This window comes from Ursus arctos, chromosome X (genome assembly GCF_023065955.2).
Source record: "Ursus arctos isolate Adak ecotype North America chromosome X, UrsArc2.0, whole genome shotgun sequence".
NCBI classification, from domain to species: domain Eukaryota; kingdom Metazoa; phylum Chordata; class Mammalia; order Carnivora; family Ursidae; genus Ursus; species Ursus arctos.
Window position 1 is genome coordinate 848,224 of NC_079873.1, and position 8,979 is coordinate 857,202.

Below are 8,979 nucleotides of genomic sequence, written 5' to 3' on the forward strand. Positions count from 1 at the left end.
TGGAACAAAGTTTTCGACATTGAATTCTGTGCAAGATGTTGTTGTATACGCGCTGTTTGGGGAAATGAGCAGGTGAAGGGCATCAGGACAGGGATGGGGTGGTGAATTCAGCAGGGCTGTGAATGTTGGCCTTGCAAAAAAGACCCAAAGGAGCTGAGTGAGGTCACTGGCGGGCATGGAGAACAGTCAATGCAAACCCAACACCTCTGTGCGGGGTGAAAACAGTCAACAAACCACAAGTAGGGGGGATCATCCTCATCCTCGTAAATGGCGTCTGTAGCTCACGTCCTACCTGGTAATGGAAGACTAAATGCTTTCTCCGTAAGATCAGGAACAAGACAGGGATGTCTGTTCTTGGCACAGACATCCAACATTGTGCTGGACGTTCTAGTACGGGCAATTAGGCAAAAGTAAAAAAAAATATGTTAAGCATACAGATCAGAAGGAAGTAAAACTAAATCTATTTGCAGATGACTTATATATAGAAAATCTCCAGGAATGCACTAAGCAAACAATTAGAACTGATAAATGGATTCAACCTGGTTGCAAGACACAAGATCCACGCACAAGCACACGCTCGCAACCCCAAAATGAAATTACTTTTCAAAAAGTTCATTTATAATAGGATCAAAAAGAACCCAGTGTGCAAGGACCGTTTAATGAAGGGTGTGCAAGATGTGTACGCTGGGAAATACCAGACGTTGCTGAAGACCAAAGTACATAAAAAGAGACTGTGTGTTCGATTGCATGCCTCAACTCTGTACACAGGTCAGCACCTCCCAAATCTTTTTTTTTTTTTTAAGATTTTATTTATTTATTTGACAGAGATAGAGACAGCCAGCGAGAGAGGGAACGCAAGCAGAGGGAGTGGGAGAGGAAGAAGCAGGCTCATAGAGGAAGAGCCTGATGTGGGGCTCGATCCCATAACACCGGGATCACGCCCTGAGCTGAAGGCAGACGCTTAACCGCTGTGCCACCCAGGAGCCCCTGCACCTCCCAAATCTTGAGTTTAGTTTTCACATTCAGCTCAATGCCTATCAAAATCCCAGCTGCCTCGTTTTTTGCAGAAATTCACAAGCCTACAATTCATATGGAAATGCAAGGGATCCTTGAGGGCATCCAACACAATCTTGAAAAAGAAGAACAATGGACTCACGCTTCCTGATTTCAAAACTTTCCCAAAGGCCACAGTCACCCAGAGAACGCTGCCGTTGGATAGGTCATGGTAGACGTATCAGTGGAAAAGAACTGTGAGTCCAGAAATAGACTCTGATGGCCGGTTGATTTCCAACGAGGGTGCCAAGGCCATTCGCTGGGGAGAGAAAAGTCTTTTCATCGAAACGAAGAAGCAAAAGAAAAAAGAAAGAGAGCAAATCAAACCAAGAAACAGACTCTTAACTACAGAGAACAAACTGATAGTTATCAGAGGGGAGGTGGGTGGGGGGGATGCATGACACAGGCAATGGGGATTCAGGAGTGCACCTGTCGTGATGGGCATTGAGTAATGTGTAGAATGGCTGAATCACTACATTGTACACTGGAAACTAATATAACGCTGTATGTTGACTAATTGGAATTTCAATAAAAACTTAATGGAAAAAAAATGCTCAACATCGTTAGACTTTAGGAAAATGTAAATTGAAACCACAGTAAGATACCACTTCATGATGATGGCTATAATTTCTTTTTTATTTTATTTTTTTTAAAGATTTTATTTATTTATTCTACAGAGAGAGAGACAGCCAGCGCGAGAGGGAACACAAGCAGGGGGAGTGGGAGAGGACGAAGCAGGCTCATAGCGGAGGAGCCTGATGTGGGGCTCGATCCCAGAACACCGGGATCACACCCTGAGCCGAAGGCGGACGCTTAACCGCTGTGCCGCCCAGGCGCTCCTAATTTCTTTTTTAAAACAGGAAAAGAGCAAGCAGGGATGGTTGCATAATTCTGCGACTAGACTAAAAAACCTATGAATTGTACATTTTAATGGGGTGAATGTCATGGCACGTGAATTACACCTCAGTAGGGTTTTTTTTTCATTTTTTAATTTAAATGAAGTAAATTAACATATAATGTATCACTGGTTTCTGAGATAGAGGTCTGTGATTCATCAGTCTTATATAACACTCAGTGCTCATTATATCATGTGCCCTCCTTAATATCTATCATCGAGATACCCCATCCCCCTACCTCCCTCCCATCCAGCAACCCTTGGTTTGTTTCCCTCCATAGGGTATTATTTAAGAAGTAGTTGGTGGGGACGGTGATGAGAAGTTGCAGTGCTGTTAATGTTCTGCTTCTTGATCTGGGCACTGACCACGAAGTGTGGTTAAAAACTCATGGAGCTGGACACATACTATTTGTTCATTTTTCTGCATATGGGATTCTATGCAAATAAAAATGTAGGTGAAAATGTTTGAAAATGTTTTTATCCATAGTGACATATAGATTGCACTTTTTATTTTTTTTTTTCATTTTTTTTTTTTTTTAATGATTTTTTATTATATTATGTTAGTCACCATACAGTACATCCCCGGTTTCCGATGTAAGGCTCGATGATTCATTAGTTGTGTATAACACCCAGTGCACCAAGATTGCACGTTTTAAAAAACTTTTGTATATGGTACATCAAACCTATGTTCCCCTTTGCAATTTTTTTCACCAGAGATTATACGTTTAGAAAATAGTATGGGCAGAATAGTAGATGTGGTTTTTCATTGGCCAGGTGAATGCAGTTCTTTCATGTTAGTGGCCCTGTCATGCCTCTCAGTGTGTCTACACCACAGCATCTTAGTTATTTCAAAATTGTTGGTATTAAGACCACTGGGAGCTCTTGGACATGTCTCCCAGTGTTCACAAGTGAGTCTCGGAAAGAAATGTGCAGAAGTGGGTGCTGGGGCGCCTGGGTGGCACAGAGGTTAAGCATTAAGCGTCTGTCTTCAGCTCAGGGCGTGATCCCTGCGTTCTGGGATCGAGCCCCACATCAGGCTCCTCCGCTATGAGCCTGCTTCTTCCTCTCCCACTCCCCCTGCTTGTGTTCGCTCTCTCGCTGGCTGTCTCTCTCTCTGTCGAATAAATAAATAAAATCTTTAAAAAAAAAAAAAAAAGCAGTGGGTGCTGAATTGAATGGGATGGGCATCATTTCGGCATTGCCAAATCCCTCTCCACAGGGGGACTAACCGTCCTTACTCTCAGCAGTGTGAGTCTTAGGCCCTCTCCACATCCTTGTTCATATGATCAGACTTTGAGTTGTCATCCATCTGATAGATGGCTAAAGGCATCTCCTGCTTATTTAAATTTCTGTTTCTCGGGGCGCCTAGGTAGCGCAGTCGTTAAGCGTCTGCCTTCAGCTCAGGGCGTGATCCCGGCGTTCCGGGATTGAGCCCCACATCGGGCTCCTCTGCTGGGAGCCTGCTTCTTCCTCTCTCACTCCCCCTGCTGTGTTCCCTCTCTCACTGGCTGTCTGTCAAATAAATAAATAAAATCTTAAAAAAAAAAATTTCTGTTTCTCCATTGAGGGTCACACCGTTTTTGTTTTTCACCCATTTGAGTGAGTCTTCTAAAATGTGCTTTTTTTCACTGAATCGCTAAATCCTACACCTGAAACTAATATAACACTGTATGTTAACTATAAGGGAATTTAAATTTTAAAAACATTAATAAATAAGTAAGTAAGTAAATAAATAAACACAAAAAATAAAACGTGCCTATTTGTAGTCGCATATGTTTTTCTTTTGTGGTGTTGGTCTTCTTCGTATCAGCTTACATTATTCTTCCATGTACGCATGTCTGGCCACCCTTTGTTGTATGCTATGCGAGAACGTTTTCCTACTAATTCACTTTTTCTTTTTCTTTTTTTTATTTTTAAAGATTTTATTTATTTATTCGACAGAGATAGAGACAGCCAGCAAGAGAGGGAACACAAGCAGGGGGAGTGGGAGAGGAAGAAGCAGGCTCATAGCAGAGGAGCCTGATGTGGGACTCGATCCCGTAACACCGGGATCACGCCCTGAGCCGAAGGCAGACGCTTAACGACTGTGCTACCCAGGAGCCCCTAATTCACTTTTTCTTTTCAATGGTTGATAGTGCCTTTGCTTAAACAAATATCTTATACTAACGGGGAGTCAAAAAATTTTAAAAACATAAAGTGGAGTCAAATATATTCATCCTTACATTGAGGCTTCTTTTTCTGCATCTTGATAGAGAAATAATTCTCGACAACAGGAAGACACATTCCTTCACTTGTTTTCTGGACCCTATACTCTTCCATGCGAATTTTAGAATCAACTTGCCAAGATGGAAGAAAACCCCTGTTGGGATGTTGAGATTATATTGCATACGTGCATTTATTGGGAAGAAACTATCAACTTCTCATATTATGTGTTCCTATCCAGTGACACAGGATAACATTACATAGATTTGCATCTTTTTTCATGCTCTCCAGTATGGTCTCATGACTTTCTGCATGAAATCCATGCATTTTTCTTCAATGCTTTCCTAGATAATTTATAGCTTTTGGTGCAATTAGAAATAAATGGTTTTCCTTTTTAATTCCTCCTGCTTTGTCAGGTTGTAGCTGAAGCAGAGTGTCATCATTTTTTAAGAGTCATTATTAATTTTTACATATCACTCTTGTAGCAGACAGGTTGGCCGATTTACCTTATAGTTTGTTTGGGATTTTTTTTTTTTTAAGTAGGCTCCATGCCCAATATGGGGCTTGACCTCACAACCCTGAGATCACCAGTTGTGTGCTCTACAGACTGAGCCAACCAGGCACCCCTGTCTGGGATTTTTCTGCAGAAACAATCAATCATACCACCTGAGGAGCACAGGAGTTTTCTACCTTCTTTTTGCTATTTATCTAATTTTTTTTGTGCTGGCCAAAACCCAGACACAATGCTGAATAGCACTGGTGACAGCAATCACCCTTGACGTGTCCCTGACCAACATCAGAGTGTTCACACACCCGCCTTCACTATGGGTTTTCAACAGATGTTTTAAAATCCTGCTTTCTAGGTCATATTTCTGTTATTTATTTCTCCTTTTTAATCTGTTGGCTTTCTATGGGGGAAAAATGTGTTCCGTGGAACTCTGAAAAAACCTCAAATATGAAGACTACTTTAATAATGAAGCTGCCGTCCTCCTAAGAAATTAGAATTTTGTCATTTCGTGGTCAAATGGTGGCTGGTTGGATTATCTCCAATGAGTGGTCCTATAGTTGGCTTGTAAATTGGTTGCTGAACAATCAAGTTCCCAGCACCACTTTGCTTATTCCCTCTTGAAAATGGGAGAAACCAGTACAGAACCAAATTCCTGAAGCCCAGATTCTCATCGTGCATGACCCAGGCACAGCTGAGGACCCCTTGGATTCCCGTAAGACAGTCTTGGTTCTGCAAGATACTGGGTGGCTGGTTGGAGATGTTGTCTGCTGGCTGGAGAATCAGGGCAGGTTTTCTATCTATGGGTGGAAGAGTATGAGCTTTTGAAGCTGAGGACGAGGAGAGGAGCTACTCACTGTATAGGCCTACAAAGCAAAGAAGCTTAGCAGACAAAGCCATTAAGACCCTGGCTTCAGTATAGCGAGCATTTCCTATAGTCCGCTCATCGATGCTAGACCTTGTGGAATAAGAGCGTTCAAAGGTAATTTGGGGGACAACATTGATAAAATACTGTTCCCTTGGACCACCTGCGAGTTGCAGGAATAGCTTAAGGTGCACAACTCTCTTGTATGGGCAAGGCTGGGTCCCAGATCCCCCATATTTTCCCACCCAGATGTTTCCTATTTGTGGTTGACCCAAAGTAACAACATGAAGTTCTCCACGTGCAAAAGGAGACCTTTTATTTTAGAAAGTATTCTCTCCGTTTCTTTCCTCACTCTGCTTCAGCAGACATTGACAATAAGTCTATTTTGTTATAAAAAGTGGTAGAAGTAATTTCTAGACACCTGTCTTAAGTCAGTGGCTTCTTTTATCACCATGACCCCTTGTTAAGTGTCCTGGTGGCTCACTCTGTGACCCTCTCTCTCTGGGGTCTTGCACATCCCAATGTCACCTCTGGCATCAAAGCTAGGCTTCTCCTAAGATGGGCTGTGGCTTTCGGGGCGTCTTTCTCACTTCTGTCACTGAGCTTCTGGTCCCTTCCCACCCACCTGCTGACGCCTATTCCTGCCTCTAAGAAAAGGAACAGAAGGGGACTCAGGGACCACAGCTGCCGTCAGCTCAGAGGAACTATATTTCAGGAGAATGGAAAGCCCCCTGCATGCAAATGTCCCACATTGTAAAGGAGGAAGCTGGGCATTCCTGCCCAACATCAGGAGACAAAGGCGGGGAAAGCTCACACCACTCAAACCATTGCTCCCTTCCAACCATCTTTTAAGTCAAGAAAATATGTCATCCTCTCCACGTCCACAGGCCAGGGCAGACACCTCCAGGGTTGGGAAGCAGGCTGCAGATGCTGGGATTCTGGAGACCAGAGTCTAAGGTCCAGGTAGGGTTGCTGAGATCCAGACAGGGCAAGGCTGTGCTCCCTCCAGAGGCTCCAGGGAAGGGTCCTTCCTGCCTCTTCCAGCTCCTGGGGACTCTAGGCATCCCTGGGCTTGTGGCCTTATCCCTCCCATTTTTGCCTCCATCTTCACATGGCTTCTTCTCTGCATCTGTGTCTCTTCCTCTGTCTCTTATAGGGACACCTGTCATTAGATTTAGGGCCACCTTGATCCAGAATGACCTTATCTTAAACTAACTACAACTGCAAAGACCCTATTTCCAAATAAGGTCCCACTCCAAGTTTCCGGTTGGTTACAAATTTTGGGGAGACACCATTCAACTCTATGCAATGTAAAACAATGATTTTGAAGTCATTGGAGTTCATGCAACATAGGACAGTGACCCCAAGAAATGGGAAGCAGGCAAGCAAGCCCTGTGACGGCCCTAGCTGAAGATTTGGGGGAGTTTCCAGGCATGGCTTAGGGAGGGGGACCCAGGTGAGGACCAGGCAGAGCCCCTGATTTAAGAACATGGGAGAGAGAACTGATGGCCTAGGAGTACAGGGGGTGAAAGACTGAGTCGAGGGAATAGAGAGGGGAAAGCTAAAGAGGAAAGAGAACCCAGAGATCCGAGGATGGGCTCCCTCAGTTTTTGGCAGAAATGACTACCATCATCACCACCACCATCACCACCATCACCATCATCACCACCACCTTCACCACCATCACCATCACCACCATCATCACCATCATCACCACCACCTTCACCACCATCACCATCACCACCATCACCACCATCATCAACATAGCCACCATCTCCATCATCATCACCATCATTATCACCGATAGACGGATTGTTTAGCAAGTCTGCTTGATGAACTATCTTATTTTTCTTTCCAGAGGAAGGAGGCCTGAGTCTTCCCCCTTAATTTCATCTCCTGCATACTTCATCCCACAGATGGAAGAGGAGGCTATGAAGAGCACTAAAGAGTCCAGAAACGAGTCATTGATTGGCACACTGCAGAGACACAGACAGTCTCCGAGTCTCCACCTACACGTCCAGGCATGAATGAGTGAGTGATAGGCATTGACTTTCCAGCAATGTCCGCCCTGGTGACCTGCCGTCGGGCCCTGGGGGACATCCAGCCCAGTACGACCACCTGGTTGGAGTGACAAAGTGGAGGAAGGTTGCAGCTGTAGAGAGCACTTTAATCTTTTCTTCTTCGGGAGTTCCTAGAAGACCGTGGTGTGCCAATCTACTTCCACATTAAATTCTCAGAATGTGACCTACAGCAAAGGCTAAACTTAACCATGAACAAGAGTTAAACCTATTGTGTCGGTTAAAAATCCAAGGCCCAAATAGAGAAAGAAGAAGAGAGAATACATAGTGCATTTTGTTATACTTGCCGAGTCCAGTGGCCAGCAGCCTAGTACGTGTGTGGTCACTGTGGACCCTGGCTTCCAGTCCCCCTGCTTGGTCTCTATGCTCTCCCCAGGCAGTCCTACAGGATCCTTGTAAGCCTCTACAAGCCAGACAAGGTCCTTCACTCTCCTTCGCCTTCTCCACATGCCGGTGGGAATTCCGAGCAGATCTAAAAAGGCCAAGGCAAAAGCCAGAAGCAAAGATGGAACAAAGAGGTCCCAAGAAACATCATGCTGTCACTCCTTCAGACCCATCAGTAGTTGTTAAGCTTTTTCTGTGTGTGTCATGCTCAGCCAGACATGGTTGCCTTCATGACGGTGAAGAGGAATCATGTCGGGGCCCTTGAGACCCTCCTTGGGTTCAGTGATTCAGTAGAAGGACTCACAGAACTTTGCAAAGCTCTTATTCTCATGGTTCTGGTTTAATACAACAAAAGGATACAGATGAAAATCAAGGAGACCTAAAGGTGCACGGGGCAGAGTCCAAGAGAGATGAGGTGTAAGCTTCCAGGTGTCCTCTCCCCATGGACTTGTAGATGGTGCTTATGTCTTCCAACGACCATGAGTGACAACATGCATGAGGTATTATCAACCAGGAATGTTCACCAAGCCTTGGTGTCCAGGCATTCTCATGGGGTGAGTCACATAGCATGGAGTGTCCACATGGCTGACCTGAGTTATTCCATTACCAGCCCCTCCAGAGGGCAAGCTATGGCATGACCCAATGGCCCGTTCTAAATCACATTGTAGCATAAACCACATGCCATAGCTCTAGGCAAACAAAGACACTCTTATCAGGCAGGCTCATAGGTGAACTTCCAGGAGCTGGTCAAGGGCTAGACCTTAGTTTGGAAGGGGCAAGTGTGGACAATCCAGGCCTGCTGAGTTAACTCTTTACCATGGAGGTGTGTTGTGAGATTTTTCAAGTTTCAGAGACTCAAATGGTGTAAGAATCCAGAACATCCCTCCCACCAGGAAAGATACCCCATGGAATGTGCCCCACTGAGTTCTTCAAACCTCTCCCTTGATTCTGACCTCTGCATCCAGCTCCCTGCCTGATGCCTCCACATCCTGGCTCC